This window comes from Heterocephalus glaber, unplaced genomic scaffold, assembly GCF_053883595.1.
Source record: "Heterocephalus glaber isolate CG9 unplaced genomic scaffold, H.glaber_assembly_v1.0 deba00001586, whole genome shotgun sequence".
Taxonomy (NCBI): domain Eukaryota; kingdom Metazoa; phylum Chordata; class Mammalia; order Rodentia; family Bathyergidae; genus Heterocephalus; species Heterocephalus glaber.
In genome coordinates, this window is record NW_028258364.1 from 4301947 (window position 1) to 4319379 (window position 17433).

Here is a 17433-nt window from a genome sequence, read left to right on the forward strand (position 1 = left end):
AAAGAGAAAAATGTCTTCTCTTATCTAACACCCACCTTCCTATATGCAACCCTGAAGTTTTGTTCTGATTCTTAGCCCTTGGCTTGCCAGTTGTAGTGGCTTAAAAATGAATGCTATCTTTCTGCTCTGTGTCCTGGGGGCCAATCCAGGCTCTTGATTCATAAGTTTGCAGTATTGGGAGATAACTGGCAGGTTGTCATGACTGTTTTCCAGTGTCACACTGAGGGACTGTATTTGCCACACAGTGTGGAAAGTATGTACATCAGCCTTTACCACAAAGAAAGTTAAAGATGTAAAGTGCAAAGTGAGTAAATATCACCACTTCCACTTTATAGACAAAGCAACAGTAACTCACAGTCATGTAAATCAGGGTTCTAGAAGGACACAGTCCAACTCCAGCATTCTTCATTGCCTTGTTTCCCTGGTTAAGAGTGGTCATTTGTGTGTGTGTGTGTGTGTGTGTGTGTGTGTGTGTGTGTATGTGACTGCCACAAAGAAAAATGATTGGTGTGTTCTACCTTTTTCAGTTTTTGCTCCTTGTGCTTTATTTGTTAAATGTATTTCTCACAATCAACATGCAACGTGGAAATTTTTCAAATATTAATTTTGAGAATGCAGTGATTTGTGAGTGCGCACACATATCTCCATGTGCTTTAAAAGAGTAATGGATGTTATAGATCAATTTTATTAGCAGACAAAATAAACAGTTTGCCAGATAACTTGCCATTTGGTGTTTTCCCTGGTTGAGCCTAGGAAATTGGGAAATGACCACAGGAAGATGGATGCTGAGACATGATCGAGTGAAGTGAAAACATGCCATTCAGGTGTTTGTAGGTTTCTTTGGAACCAATCCATCTTCCTATTGGCAGAGGCAGACTATGTCTGTAGAGCCAGAAGATAGCTTTGAGTGCTTCTACTTTTTTCTTCCTCCCCTTCCCGTCCTCCCTTTTCCTCCCTTCCCCTGCCCCAACTCTCTTTTCCTTTCTTTTTTTTTTTTTCTTCCCAAAGAAGGGAATTCTCAGGTCTGGTACTGTTCTGAAAATTGGTCAGACTGCCCAAATGACAAAGGTCTTGGGGCAAGTAGCAATGAAAATACCAAATCTACTTATCATTCTGACTTACAGATAACAGAAGACGGGGTCATAGCAGTGCTTATTTTATTTTCTTTAAACTCCTCCTGCTTGAATTAAGGATACTTCTCTTGTCTGAAGTAGAGATACTTCTCTTTTATTTCATGGGAAAGACAAAGAGTCAATTCTTTATGAGAATTACATATGAAGTTGGAAAAGAGTAGAGAAGGACTTGAGATCAAGATTCTTCAGTTGTCTGTTGATTCTTTCTTCCTTCTTTTTGAGACAGGGTCTCCCTATGTAGTTCAGCCTGGTTTTGAACTCACTATGTAGCCCAGGTCGGCCTCAAACTTGAGACAATCCTTCTTCCTCAGCCTCCCAGAATGCTAGGATTATAAGCATGTGCCACCATACCTAGCTGTGTTGATCATTTCTTAAAGGGACTAAAAACTTTCCCCTAACTTACATGGCTATTAAGTAACAAGTGAAATCTTTATGATGTTTCTGGCAGTTAAAACCACAACAACAAAAAGGGCCAACACATGAGGAAAACTGTATGGTTGCCATGTTCAAGTCAACAAATATCTATTATTTTAACTATTAGCATATAACAGTGCTATAAAAAGCTTTAATATATGTTAAAAATGAAAACTATTTTTTTGTTGTCATCCCCAGAAAGCAACTGTCGACATATCATACTTAACATTGCAATGTCTACTTTTCATTTTTATAGGGAATGACATATAAATGCAATGATAACTTTATACTTTTACTGAAAAAAGTAATGTACTAGCAAATTAGAGATGTGGTTAATCTTAAGAAGGACATGGAGACATGGGAATAGAAGCCACAGAGCTCATGGGCTGGTTGTTAGGTACAGAATAAAAAAAAAGTAGTTAAAGTCAGCTGAAGTAGATCCTTTTGATTAGGAAGAAGATGAAAATCTGTTCTTAAAAACTGAAAGTAAAAGAGTGAATTCTAATTAAAGTCATTGGTCACTGTAAAATATCCCATAAAAACGGCCATCTTCAGTCACTTAACCATATATTAGTTATGTCATGAAATAAGCAATTTGTGGAATTAGTATATTTTCCAATATTCCTGAATATTTTATTTCTTGCATGCCACCTTAAAATTTGAGTTTCATTCCCTTCACAGAAACAGGACTCTGACATTACCAAAACTTGTTTTGCTGACACAACCCTAGATTTCTTCATCTTTAGTCATCAGGGACACCAGGGACACCATTAGTCTCAGGGACACCAGGGTCTCTTATGTACCTCAGTCCACACATTCACAGAGCTCTGTCTTCGACACTGTACTTCCTGTAACCTGTTAATAATGCTAACAACTTCTAAAGCCCCAATCTCTGTCCTCTATCCTTTTCCTTTGCTACTCTTCCTTTGTGATATTCACAAATAAAGTTCATGACCATCTCAATTCAAATGATTGAACAGACTCACCCTTCCAAGTGCTTTATGATTTGCCTGACAGTATTGCTCGGATATTTTACTGATGACCAAATCAAAACATCCCTACCATGAAACTTATACTCCCACAACTTATGTATGCCACTATCATTATTTATTGGATGACTGCAAAGGGTGTTAAGTCACTTGCTGGGTAGGAAAAAAATAAGATATAAATTTGCAGATTATAGATGAACCAGCTTTAAAAGGTTGTAGAGACTTTGTAGTTGATAAAACTTAGAGCTACTGAGGAGAAGATTGCTCTTTTATGGAACTTGTTTCAAGCTATGTCCTTACATCTAATAGAAAATACACAAGATAAGTGATGAGGATGTTGAGACTTCTTTGTTCAAGCCCTGGTTGGACCATTGACTGGGTAAAGTTCTCTCAACCTCAGTTTCCTCCTTGCTGAAGGCTTATCCTTTAATTTTTGTGGTTAACATGAAATAAAATACATGAAAACACTGTAATATACTAAGCAATATAAATAGAAGGTAATTATACTACAATGATCATGTTGGGAATTTGTGGTTGCTATAATCACAATGTGAACACTCATACCATGATTGTAGTTCAGTGGTTATTTGCTTGTGCACTTGTTGTTCTTTCCCCTAATTTTAAAACCCCAAATGGGTATGGACCGTGTTTGTTTTATTAACTACTGGAAACCTGTTATGTAGTAAAGTTTCTGGCTCTGGGAACCACTCAAATATTTGTTGCATGGATGAATGGATAGAATATAATAAATACCTTCAGGAATATTAGCTTTGTGGAGTTCAAAAGGATGTCAGAAAATGCATGTACCATAGCTTATGAATATCAATACTTGTAGAACTTCCCAAATTCCCCACTCTAATTCAAAGCTATTTTAGAGACAATTATGAGAAATCTGGATATATTGGATCCTGAATTAGATCAAAGCAGAGGCTGATGGTAAGGAGCTATTGGAGAGGACTCCAAAGAGGCACTCTGTTAACACAAGAAATGACAGCCACCAGCCTGAGAGGGAGGAGTAGAAAAGCTACTTGGAGCACTTGGTGTGAATTCAGGGGAATGATGTGATAAAAGCTATGTGAACTGTGCAACATCACATATAGGCATGGTGTTCTGTAAGGAAAAAGCAGACCACCTGCTCCGGGTCCTGAGGCCATTGTATGGACACTATAGTGAATGATGCTCATAAGGATGTCCCTGAGCCCTCAGGAAAGTTAAATTGTATTCCTTTTCCTCAGCAAAGTAAGGACGTTTGTAGGCCACTTTGGATATAATAAACAAATTGGAATGTCTTATTTCTGATACTACTGGATGAATGAGAATAGTTTTATTTACTAACTCCATCCTTATAAAGAATATAGGTAGCCAGGGCTTTAGCTCAGTAGTTTTGCCGCCTGCTGTGCAAGCGCAGGAACCCAAGTTTGATCCCCAGTAACAACAACAACAACAACAACAAGAGATACAGGTAAATCAACAAATTATAAATAGTCAGAATTATATTTGCTGTATATGAAAACATCCTTAAGACTGCATATGCTGAATAAATTGGAACCACTATATTCTAATTATGCCCTCCCCTTTTTCTAGTGCTGGGCATTAAACCCAAGACTTCAGGCATGCTAGGCAAGCACTCTACCACTGAGCTCCAGTGCCACGCCAAGTATGGTCATTCTATTAAATCAAGCTAGTCATCTCCTTAATTGGCCTGAATTAGTAAAGCTTTATTTTTGCCACATTATATTCCCTTGGTATCTGAGATATGCCTTAATATTTAGACATTTAATATGTTAAATATATTTCAGTGGTGTTAGGTAGCTAGATTTACATTGTCATATGGAGAGAACAGAGTTTTATTTTTGTTTCTTTAATATGATATTCACAAGTAACAAATTTTGAGAGCCTAACATTGATTTTAATTTTCACTTTATTTCAAAAAATTGTTATTGATGACCCCTCACCCCACGATGAAGCAGGTGGCACTGGAGAGAGATGAAGAGTAAGAGAGTATCCTCTGTCTCAGGGGACAAATGGTTTTGATATTCTGAAATAGAGAAAAGACCCTTTTTACTCCATGAACTTTAAAGACTAGTGATGTTTGGGGAAGAAAAAGTAGTTACTACTAGTTATACTGAGCGAAGAATAATTTTAGAAGATCAAAATCTACAGCTAAAATAAGTGAATCTGAACTGTAAAGCATGTCAAGTAAATTTTTAAACATGGTTGAGAATAGCCTTGATCTTATAGAAAAGATTTCCGTTGAACATTCTGGGCTGCTATACCACCACCCCCAATGCTGAGGAGCAGAGGTGTTCCCAGTGCAGAAGAGGTGAACCTTCCAGGCCACCGTACCATCACCCCCAGCATGGAGGAGGTGGCACCAGCATCACACATCTACCCAAGCCACACTGAAATGAGAAGACATACAAAGAAGTCTCAAAACCAGACTTCCAGATCACCTAAAGCAACACCAATGTGAAACGAGATGGAACAATCTGATACTCAATCACCTACACTCCCTGAAATGGCAATGAAAGATGATCTGGAAAAAATCAAATCAGAAATAATTTCCCAGATAACAGCAGAGATTGTGCCCATAGTGCAAGACATGATTAATAAATCTAGAGAGGACACAGATAAAAAAATGGAGGAGCTGAGGAACATGATGGAATCTCAACATAGGAAAAAATGGAATCCATAAAACAGATGCAAACAGATTTCCAGGAGATTAAAAACTCCATTGAAAGTTTACACAGCAGAATGAGCCACTGTGAGGACAGAATTTCAGATATAGAAGATAAGATTCCAATTAGTGACCAGGAAAAGAAAAATTGCTTTAAAATAGTAAGGAACCATGAGAAATCAATCCAGTAGCTGCTAGACGATCTAAAGAAGAATAAGATAAGACTGATTGGAGTCAATGAAGAAACAGGAGAGAGTGCAGATGACATTAAAAAAACTGTTCACAGAAGTGATGGCAGAAAACTTCCCAAACAGGGCTAAATAATTTGACATACAGATAAGTGAGGCATATAGGACTCCAACTAGCCTTGGTCAAAAACAATCTACACATAGGCATATAATTGTTAAGATTCCAGAAATACAACACAAGACCAAAATTCTACAAGCAGTTAGAGAAAAGAAACAAATCACATATAAAGGAAAGCCCATCCGAATCACAGCAGACTTCTCAACACAAACCCACATGGCAAGAAGAGCTTAGAGTGACTATTTCAAGCCTCAAAGGAAAACAGCCTCCAACCCATATTGATGTACCCTGCAAAACTATCTTTCAAAATTGATGGAGAAATAAGATACTTTCATGACAGAGAGCATGTTAGGAACTTTATTAATGGCAAACCAGCATGCCAAAAATTTTAGACAATATCCTAGGAAAAGACAACAAGGATCACAGGCCCAGGAAGCCCAACAAAATGAATCCATGGGGGCATGACAAGAAACCAAAGGGGGAGAATCCAACAAAAAGAAAAAGTTGTGATGATGATAATTCAATACATATGAGTTATAACCATCAATATTAATGGTCTCAATTCACCAATCAAAAGAAATCAACTGGCAGAATGTACCAAGAAGCAAGACCCAACAATATACTGCATACAAGAAACATACTTCATTCAAAAAGAAACTCATAGACTGAAAGTTAAAGAGTGGAAAACAATACTCCATGTGACAGGAACCCAAGAAAAAGCAGGAGTAGTTATCCTCTTTGCAGATCAAGTGGATTTCAAACCAACATTGATTAAGAGAGACAAAGAAAGATACTACATCCTGGTAAAGGGAACAATTCAAGAGGAAGAGATGACAATCATAAACATATATGCACCCAAAACTAGTGCACCCAACTATATAAAACAAATACTGACAGGAAAAATCAAATAAACACTAATACAATAGTAGTGGGGGACCTAAATACCTCACTATCAGAAACAGATAGATTGACTAGACAAAAAATGAGCAACAAAATACTAGAACTCAATCAAACTCTTGAACAAATGAACTTAACAGATGTTTACAAAGTGTTCCACCCCACAATATCAGAATACACCTTCTTTTCAGCTGCACAGGGGTTGTTCTCCAAAATAGAACACATACTCGTTCATAGGACATGTTCAAGTAAGTGCAAAGGAATTGAAGTTATCCCCTGTATACTATCAGACCATAGTGTGATGAAATTGGAGATCAATAGCAAAAGAAACAACAGGAATCTCATAAACACATGGAAATTGAACAATACACTTCTGAATAACCAATTAAAGGAAATTAAAGAAGAAATAAGACAGGTCCTACAATTAAATGACAATTCCAAGACAACATATTGGAATCTATGGGACACAATGAAAGCAATCTTACAAGGGAAATTCATAGCAGTGAATACTCATGTTAGGAAAACACAGCAAGCCCAATTAAACAACCTACGGCTGAACCTCAAGCTTCTAGAAAAGAAGAGCAGGACAAACCAAATGCTCATACAAGGGAGGAAATTATAAAGATCAGAGCAGAAATCAATGCAATGGAGACTAAGAGAATGATACAAAAAAATCAATGAAGCCAAGAGTTGATTCTTTCAAAGAATAAACAAAATTGACAAACTCTTGGCCAACCTTATCAGAAAAAGGAAAGAAAAGGCCCAAATCCATGCAATTAAGAATGAAAAGGGTGAAATTACAATAGACCCAGCAGAAATCCAGAGGATCATCAATACCTACTTCCAGCACCTATATGCCAATAAGATGGAAAACACAGAAGAAATGGGGAGATTCCCACATATGTATGAATTACCAAAGTTGAACAAAGAAGACCTAAAAATTATAAATGACCTAATATCAATCAATGAAATTGAAAATGTAATTAAAAACTTACCAACTAAGAAAAGCCCGGGCCCTGATGGCTTCACTGCTGAATTCTACAAGACATTTAGAGAGGAAGTAATGCCACTACTGGTTAAAATCTTCAATGTAATTGAAAGGGAAGCGATACTCCCAACTTCTTCCTTAGAAGCAAGCATCACCTTCCTCCCCAAAGTAGAGAAAGACCCAACTGAATAAGAGAACTATAGGCCAATCTCACTAATGAACATAGATGCAAAAATCCTTAATAAGATACTGGCAAACAGAATACAGAAGATCATCAAGAAATCATACACACTAACCAAGTGAGATTCATTCCAGGGATGCAGGGATGGTTCAACACATGCAAATCAATCAATGTAATACACTATATCAATAGACCAAGGACAAAAACTATACGATTATCTCCATAGATGCAGAAAAAGCATTTGACAAAATCCAATATGCATTTATGATAAAAACTCTCCAAAAAATTGGAATAGATGGTCTCTACCTGAATCTAATAAAAGCCATCTATGAAAACCCAATAGCCAATATCATAGTAAATGTTCAAAAACTGAAATCCTTCACACTAAAATCAGGAACAAGACAAGGATGTCCACTATCACCAGTTCTGTTCAATATATCCTTGGAAACATTAGTCACAACAATTAGACAAGAGAAAGAAATAAAAGGAATAAAGATAGGAAATGAAGAAGTCAAATTGTCATTATTTGCAGATAACATGATACTCTATAGAGAAGACCCCAAGAACTCCACCAAAAGTCTTCTAGACTTAAAAACCAAATTCAGTCAAGTAGCTGGTTACAAGGTCAACACACAAAAATCAATTGCTTTCCTCTACATGAACAACAGACTCACTGAGACAGAAATAGGGCAAACGATTCCTTTCACAATAGGATCCAAAAAACTGAAATACCTAGGAATCAACCTAACAAAAGAAATCAAAGACCTCTTCTCTGAAAACTATAGTACTCTGAAAAGTGTGATTGAAGACAATATCAGAAAATGGAAAGACATCCCTTGCTCTTGGGTAGGAAGAATCAACATAGTGAAAATGGCCATACTTCCAAAACTGCTATATAGACTCAATGAAATCCCAATTGAAATTCCAGCAGCATAATTCATGGACCTTGAGAAAACAATCCAAAAATTCATTTGGAACAAGAAGAAACCTAGAATAGCAAAAGCAATTCTAGGCAACAGAGACATGGCAGGGGGTATCACAACCCCCAACTTGAAATTATACTACGAAACTACTGTGATGTAGTTTATGGTAGCATGGTACTGGCAAAGAAATAGACCTGAGGACCAGTGGAACAGATTAGCCGAAACAACTCCAGACACACTCAGCCACCTCCCGTTTGACAAAGGAGCCAAACACCCTCACTGGAGGAAAGATAGCCTCTTTTATAAATGGTGCTGGAAAACTTGGGTTTCACCTTTTCAAAGATTAAAAGTAGACCTATTCCTCTCACCATGCACTAAACTAAAATCAAAATGGATTAAAGATCTAAATATTAAAACAGAAACCCTGAACTGACTAGAATAGACGTGAGATAGAACTCTTGATTACATTGTTGTAGGAAAAGAATTTATGAACAAAACCTCAGTTGCCTGTGAACTAGCACAAACAATCAACCAGTGGGGTCTATTCTTACTAAAAAGCTTCTGCACAGCAAGAGAAACCACCAATAGTGTGAAGAGATAACCCACAATGTGGGAAAAAAAAATTCACCCCTTGTTCCTCAGACAAAGGTCTACTATCTAGAATCTATAAAAAACTTAAAAAAATCAGACCTCCCAAATTTAAAGACCCAGTCCAAAAATGGGCAACTGAAATGAGCAGACATTTCTCAGACAAAGAAGTAGAAATAGCAAATAAACATACATGAAAAATGTTCAACATCTCTGATCATTCCAAGATGCAATTGAAAGCAATGCTGAGATTCCACCTCACCCCAGAAAGAATGGCTGCCATCGTGAAATCAGTAACAAATGCTGGAGGGGCTGTGGGGAAAGAGGGAACCTACTCCTCTGCTGGTGGGAGTACAGACTGGTGCAACCACTATGGAAATCACTAAAGAGATACCTTAAAGAACTAGGACTGAAGTTCCATTTGACCCAGCTATTCCCCTGCTGGATATCTTCCCCAAAGAATTAAAACAATCATAGAGCACTGATACATGTGCACCCATGTTCATAGCAGCACAATTTGTAATAGCTAAAACTTGGAAGCAGCCCAATTGCTCATCAACAGGAGAGTGGATAAAGAAAATGTGGGTTTTTAAATAAAATGGGGTAGTACCCAGTCATAAAAAATGAGAAATTAGAGACATTTATAGATAAATGGATGCATATTGAGGCCATACTCTTAAGTGAAATAAATATGCCACACGTATGTAAATACTGAATAGTTTCTCTAGTGTGGAAAACTGAAAGTATAAATAAGGACTAAAAGGTATAATAGATAATGTGAAATGGGAAGAAAAGGATGAAAGGGAAAGGGGAAATGGGAGGGGTAGGGGAAAGGAAAGAAGGGAATGGAATTAATATGAGAAAATGAAAAAAATGGAAACAAAGTCTTTGTAAATAGGGAGGGATGGAGTGGTTGAAGGAGGGCAGGGGAATGGGAAAAAAATAAGAACCAAGAAAGATTATGTAAAGGAGCAAATTTCCTATGACGAATGTCATTATATTGTATACCTATACTGTACCAATATAATTAATTAATTAAAAAAACAAAAGTATTTCAATTATATTTTTAGTGGACATTTTTTCTCATTACTTTGGATTATAATTAAGTTTTTTTAGAAAGGCAGAAAAGATGCCAAGTTTAATAAAAGAATCTTATAAAGAAATTCATGTGCAGTTGGGTAAAAAAATTATATGAAAGTAACTGGAAGTTGAACATGATGGTACATGTCTGTAATCCTAGCACTCTTGGAGGCCGAGGCAGGAGGATAGCAAGTTTAAGCTTAGCCTAGGTAACATGGTGACTCAAAGAAACCCTGTCTCAAAATAAAATATAAAAAATGGCTGAGTTTCTAGTTCAGTGTGAAGGCCCTGAGTACTGCAAAAAAAAAAAAAGGAATTACAGAAATAAGACATTTGGATCAAAACAGTTTTTAAATACAATTACTTTGTATATTTTTCATTTGCTTTGTGTTAATTCTTTGAAGTAGGTGAATCCTTTTAGAAGACCTTTAAAAGGAAGCAATTTTAAATCATTTCATGGGTTGAGTTTTGATGTCTTGGGTTGCTCTAATCCATTAAATCAACCAGGAACAAAATAAAACCATTCAGAATGGAACAAACTGTGTCTGATTGAATGATAATTTCCTAGACTTAAAAAAAAAAATCCTCTCTACATCAGATAGTAGTTGATATCCACTCCTCACTATCAGATTAAAGAAACCTACACATGCCCCATTCCGGGAGTGGTGCCAATACTGCTGTCATCATTGGCAGCTAGAGAAAGGCATGATTAAAATATTTGCTTGTAGTGTTGCTCATCATTAGTAATTTGTATATCCAGTAGGTAGAGGGAAACTGGAGCTACAGTCTCGCTGATATCCGCATCCTCCTCCATCCTCTCTCATCCCTCTTCCTCCCTCCCTTCCTTCCTTCCTTCCTTCCTTCCCTCCCCTCCCCCACGTGTGACTCTCTCTGCTTCTCCCTTGCGCACGTGCTACTGAACCCAGTGACTTCACACTGAGCTACATCCCCAGCCTTTCTTTAAAATGTTTTATTTTGAGACACAGTCCCTCTGAGTCACTAGGCTTCCCAGGCTGGGGTCAAATTTGTGATCCTCCTGCTTCTGCCTCCCAGAGTGCACCACCACCACTGGCCCTGGTTGCTTGATTTAAATACATACACCATAAGCTCATTCACCTCTCCATGTCCATCTAAGCTAAAAAAAAATGGAAGCTTGCTTCTAGTCTGTATTACAGTCTTCAGTTGCTTATAGCTGAAATGTATAATTTAATGTATGTATTATATAGTGTTTTTCAGTCATAACGTAGTTGATGTGAAAAAGATGATCACAAGTAGGAAGTCAAATCAACAGATAGTGATAAACATCACCCTTGTAAAAGTTACCAGAAAAGAGGAATATGTTATAAACAAGTCAGGGGAAAGACCCACAAAAAGGAAAAAAAAAGACCCATATTGTTATTAAATAATGTGAATGGAGAAATTGTGGTGACTTTAGAAGGACTATAGTACAGGATAACTTTAAAAAAACCATCTGAAGGAGAATGAAAGAAAAAACATTGAAGAAAATAGGAAAAAAATTAAATGAACACAGACTGAAGAAGGAATATAGTTTATATTCAGCTTAGAGGCTAAGGATGAGCTAATGAGCCATTCATTGCTACAGGTAAAATGCTACGTGATGCATCAGGAAACTGCTGTTAGTCACAAATGGGCAATTAGGGTACATCCTTCAGGCTCTGATGGTCCTGCTGGAGTTCATTATCTCTGTGCCAGGCCTCCTGTGGAAGGCATTAGGCGAACTTATTTGGAATCAGTGTTTTGCTTTGGGGTTTAGACCCTGTGGAGCAAGGAACTCCTGCCCTTCCAGGCACTCTGGAGGTGCACAGGAAGACATGGAGAGGTGGGTGGCACCCTGGCCAATTTCCTTCCAGCCTTGCATTCTGATGTGAAAGGAGTCAGAACACTTCTCTGAATCTGCCTAAAATCTATGTTCCCGGGAGTAGATATGAGTGGAAATAGATCTAAAACTAATAGACAGCTCAATTTTCTTCCTCAACAGAATAATGCAACCAACATGAAAAAAACAGTTTTCTATATTTGTAGCTCTTCTTCCTCCTTCTTTTCCTCCTTCTTTTCCTCCTCTTTCTCCTCCATCTTCTCCTCTTTTTCCTCCCTCTTCTTCTACTTCTTTTCTTCCTTCTTGTAACTATACAACAGTCCAGTGTTTGATATAATTGTGCTTCTATAATGCACACAAACTAAAGTAATGAAGTTTGAAAGAATGGGCTTAAAGTTGGACAAGTACAGGTTCAAGGCTAGTCTCTACCATTAACAGGGGACAATGTCTACTTCCAAAATGGCCTTTAGACTTCAACAAACAGGCTTTATCCTGGTGTGCTGCTGCTCCCTGCCTTAGAGGATCCTGTCTACCTCTTTTCTGCCCTCCTCTTTCCTACGGTGCTGAGTCTGCAGGTCCAAGGAAACATGACCTGTCTTCTGGAGCCTGAATCTTAGAATCTGGACCCACAAAGCTGGGCCGGTTTCAGGGCTGGTGCAGGCCCTCCTCAGGTCTGTCTTTACAGGATAGAGCACAGTGCTAGACCTCTGCTGTGGAGAGAGATGGCCAGCAACCGGGGACAGAAATTAGATGTAGCTGGGATGTGGGGGCCTGCAGGGCTCACATATGTAGGAGATGCCTGTGGTGAGGAACAGAGCTGGATGTGGGAAAGAAAAGGCTCTGCATTTTAGTGATTGCCCCACCTGCAGGTGTTAAAAGCAGACCTATCCATCTAATAAATTTATTGCCATGTTTAAATATGCAAATGTATGTAAAGTGTTCAATACAAAGATTGTTAGATTGTAGGTATTCATCATGTTTTTGTTCTGTGATGGTTTTTGTTTTAAATTAAACCTGATTTGACTTCTTCTAAGTTCCCATGAAAAACATGTACCTGGAGGCTCAAAATAAAAGGAAATCTGAAAAATAAGACTAATAACTATCCTAGCGCCAGAGTCTGGGGGGAATTTATAAACATCATAAAACCCATGGAGCAGAATAAAGAATCAAATTTGTATTTTGGGTCATTTTACATTGACAAAACGCACTACCCACACTTTGAAAAAAAGGACCATCATAAGCAGAATAATATATGTATCATAATAGGAATCAAAAGCAGTATACAACATAAAAAATACAGTGTAATGAACACAAACACAATTATGTGGAAGATATTACACCTTTTTTCAGCTTTTGGCTAATGAAGTAGGACTATATAGATCAACAGTTTGAACATAATCAAATGAAATTTATTGTTAATTACTGAATTTTGTAGAATTCAAAAATACACTTTTAAATGCTTGTGAAATGTTTTCTGAAGTTGATTATGTTGAGAAAAAAAATTTCATAAATTCTTCCTAAGTAGGGAGTAAATAGGCCATATTTTCTGACTTGAAAGATCTAAAACTAAAGAGTAAATATAAAGCATAATATGAAATGATTATTAAATCATTGTCATTCACCATGGCAAATAAATACCATGGTTCTGTGAAATGAAGACATCCTTGATTGTCAGACACATTTTATCTTTGTAGTTATAAAATGTGTAAAAAAGTATGTTTAACAAGTAAAATATTCTAACTTCCAAGTCAAAAAAAGAAAAATTTACCAATTACTGTAAACACACACACATTATTATTACTATGCTAAGTGGCCAGAGCAATATAATGAGGCATGTTTATAATCTTGTTTTGTTATAAAGAAGAAAAGAAATGTAATAAATATTTTATTCAAGAATAACTTCATTTTCTACTACAACAATCATCCCATTTCCTTACAGACTCTTACTAAATCAGGACACTATACTTCTTCTTTCTCAATTTCTTTTATCTCAGGGGCCCTGCCAACTCTCCTTGAAATTGAGTTTCTGGGTTCCACTGGTCTCAGCCCAGAGTAGGGGCTTCCGGGCCGCCATTCCACTGCTCCCAGCCCACAGGAAGGGATTTCTGGGCCGCTGCTCCATCACTCCTAGACCAGAGGAAGAGGCTTCTGGGCCGCTGCTCCACCGCTCCCAGTGCAGTGGAAGGGGCTTCCAGGGCAATGTTCCAACTCTCCCAGTGCAGAGGAGGTGAAGCATGAGGGCGCCAACAGCACACACACCCCCATCAAAATGAGAAGACACATAAACAAGTATCAAAACCAGACTTCCAGATCACCTACAGCAACCCAAAAAGGAAAGGAGATGGAACACTCTGATACTCAACTACCTGTACTCCCTGAACTGGCAAAAAAAGAGGATCTGGAAAAAATGAAATCAGAAATAATTTCTCAGATAACAGCAGAGATTGTGCCCATAGTGCAAGACATGATTAATAAATCTAGAGAGGACACAGATAAAAAAACGGAGGAGCTGAAGAACATGATGGAATCTCAACATAGGAAACAAATGAAATCCATAAAACATATACAAACAGATTTCCAGGAGATTAAAAACTCCATTGAAAGTCTACACAGAAGAATGAGCAAAAGAGAGGACAGAATTTCAGATATAGAAGCTAAGATTGCAATTAGGGACCAGGAAAAGAAAAATTGCTTCAAAATTGCATGGGACCATGAGAAATCAATCCAGCAGCTGCTAGATGATGCAAAGAAGAATAACATAAGACAGACTGGAGTCAGTGAAGAAACAAAAGAGAGTGCAGATGACATAAAAAAAACTGTTCACAGAAGTAATGACAGAGAACTTCCCAAGCAGGGCTAAAGAATTTGACATACAGACAAGTGAGGCACATAGGACTCCAAATAGTCTTGATCAAAAAAATCTACACATAGGCATATAATTGTTAAGATTCCAGAAACACAACAAAAGACCAAAGTTCTACAAGCTGTGAGAGAAAAGAAACAGATCACACACAAAAGAAAGCCCATCAGAATCACAGCAGACTTCTCAATGCAAAACCTCAGGCAAGAAGAGCTTCGACTGATGTATTCCAAGCCCTAAAGGAAAACAGCCTCTACCCCAGATTGATGTACCCTGCAAAACTATCTTTCAAAATTGATGGAGAAATAAAATATTTTCATGACAAATAGGACCTTAGGAACCTCATGAATGCTAAACTAGCACTCCAAAAAATATTAGACAATATCCTAGGAAAAGACCATGAGGATCACAACCCCAGGAAGCACAGCACAATGAAACTAATGGGTGCAAAAAGAAATTAAATGTAAAGGGGGAGAATCCAAGAAAAAGAAAAAGTCATGACAATGATAATTCAATATCTATCAGTTATTACCATCAATGTTAATGGTCTCAATTCACCAATCAAAAGAAATAGACTGAATGGGTCAAGAAGCAAAATCCAACAATATGCTGCATACAAGAAACAACTTCATTCAAAAAGAAACTCATAGATTGAAAGTTAAAGGGTGGAAAACAATACTTCATGTGACGGGAACCTGAAAAAAAGCAAGAGTAGCTATCCTCTTTGCAGATCAGTGGATTTCAAACCACCACTAATTAAGTGAAACAAATAAGGATACTACATCCTTGTAAATGGAACAATCCAACAGGAAGATATGACAATCATAAATATCTATGCACCAAACACCAGTGCACCCAACTATATAAAAGAAATACTAACAGACATGAAAAATCAAATAAGCACTAATACAATAGTAGTGGGGGACCTAAATACCTCACTATCACAGATAGATAGATCAACTAGACAAAAAATGAGCAACAAAATACTAGAAATCAATCAAACTCTTGAACAAATGAACTTAACAGATGTTTACAGAGTGTTCCACCCCACAAAATCAGAATACACATTCTTCTCAGCTGCACATGGGTCATTCACCAAAATAGACCATATACTCGCTCATAGAACATATTTAAGTAAGTACAAAGGAATTGAAGTTATCCCCTGTATATTATCAGACCATAGTGCAATGAAATTGGAGATCAATAGCAAAAGAAACCACAAGAATCTCATAAACACATGGAAATTGAACAACACACTTCTGAATAACCAATTAAAGGAAATTAAAGAAGAAATGAGACAAGTCCTACAATTAAATGACAATGCCAAGACAACATATCAGAATCTGTGGGACACAATGAAAGCAGTCTTACAAGGGAAATTCATAGCAGTGAATACTCATGTTAGAAAAACACAGCAAGCCCAATTAAACAACCTGCTGCTGAACCTCAAGCTTCTAGAAAAAGAAGAGCAGGACAAACCCAAAGCTCACACAAGGGAGGAAATTATAAAGATCAGAGCAGACATCAATTCAATGGAGACTAAGAGAACGATACAAAAAAATCAATGAAGCCAAGAGTTGACTCTTTCAAAGAATCAACAAAATTGACAGACCCTTAGCCAAACTTATCAGAAAGAGGAAAGAAAAGGCCCAAATCCATCCAGTTAGGAATGAAAAGGGTGAAATTACAATAGACCCAGCAGAAATCTAGAGGATCATCAATACCTACTTCCAGAACCTATACACCAATAAGGTGGAAAACACTGAAGAAATGGACAGATTCCTAGATACATATGAATTGCCAAAGCTGAATGAAGAAGACCTAAGAATTTTAAACAACCCAATATCAGCCAATGAAATTGAAAATGTAATTAAAAACTTACCAACTAAGAAAAGCGTAGGTCCTGACAGCTTCACTGCTGAATTCTACAAGACATTTAGAGAGGAACTACTGCCACTACTGGTTAAAATCTTCAATGGAATTGAAAAGGAAGCAATACTCCCGATTTCATTCCCAGAAGCAAGCATCACCTCGATCCCCAAAGCATAGAAAGACCCAACCAAAAAAGAGAACTATAGGCTAATCTCACTAACGAACATAGATGCAAAAATCCTTAATAAGATACTGGCAAATAGAATGCAGAAGATAATCAAGACATCATACACACTAAGGGCCAGGGATTTAGCTCAGTGGTTTCACTGCCTGCTGTGCAAGTGCAAGGACCCAAGTTCTGGTACAAAAAAACCCCAAAACACTGATCTATGGTTTCCTAGACTCTTTAATATGATAATTTGGGCTAGGAAGAGGAAATCATACACACTAACCAAGTGGGATTCATTCCAGGGATGCAGGGATGGTTTAACATATGCAAATCAATCAATGTAATACACTATATCAATAGACCAAGGACAAAAACCATATGATTATCTCCATAGATTCAGAAAAAGCATTTGACAAAATCCAACATGCATTTTTGATAAAAAACCCACAAAAAATTGGAATAGACAGTCTCTACCTCAATCTCATAAAAGCCATCTATGAAAACCCAACAGCCAATATC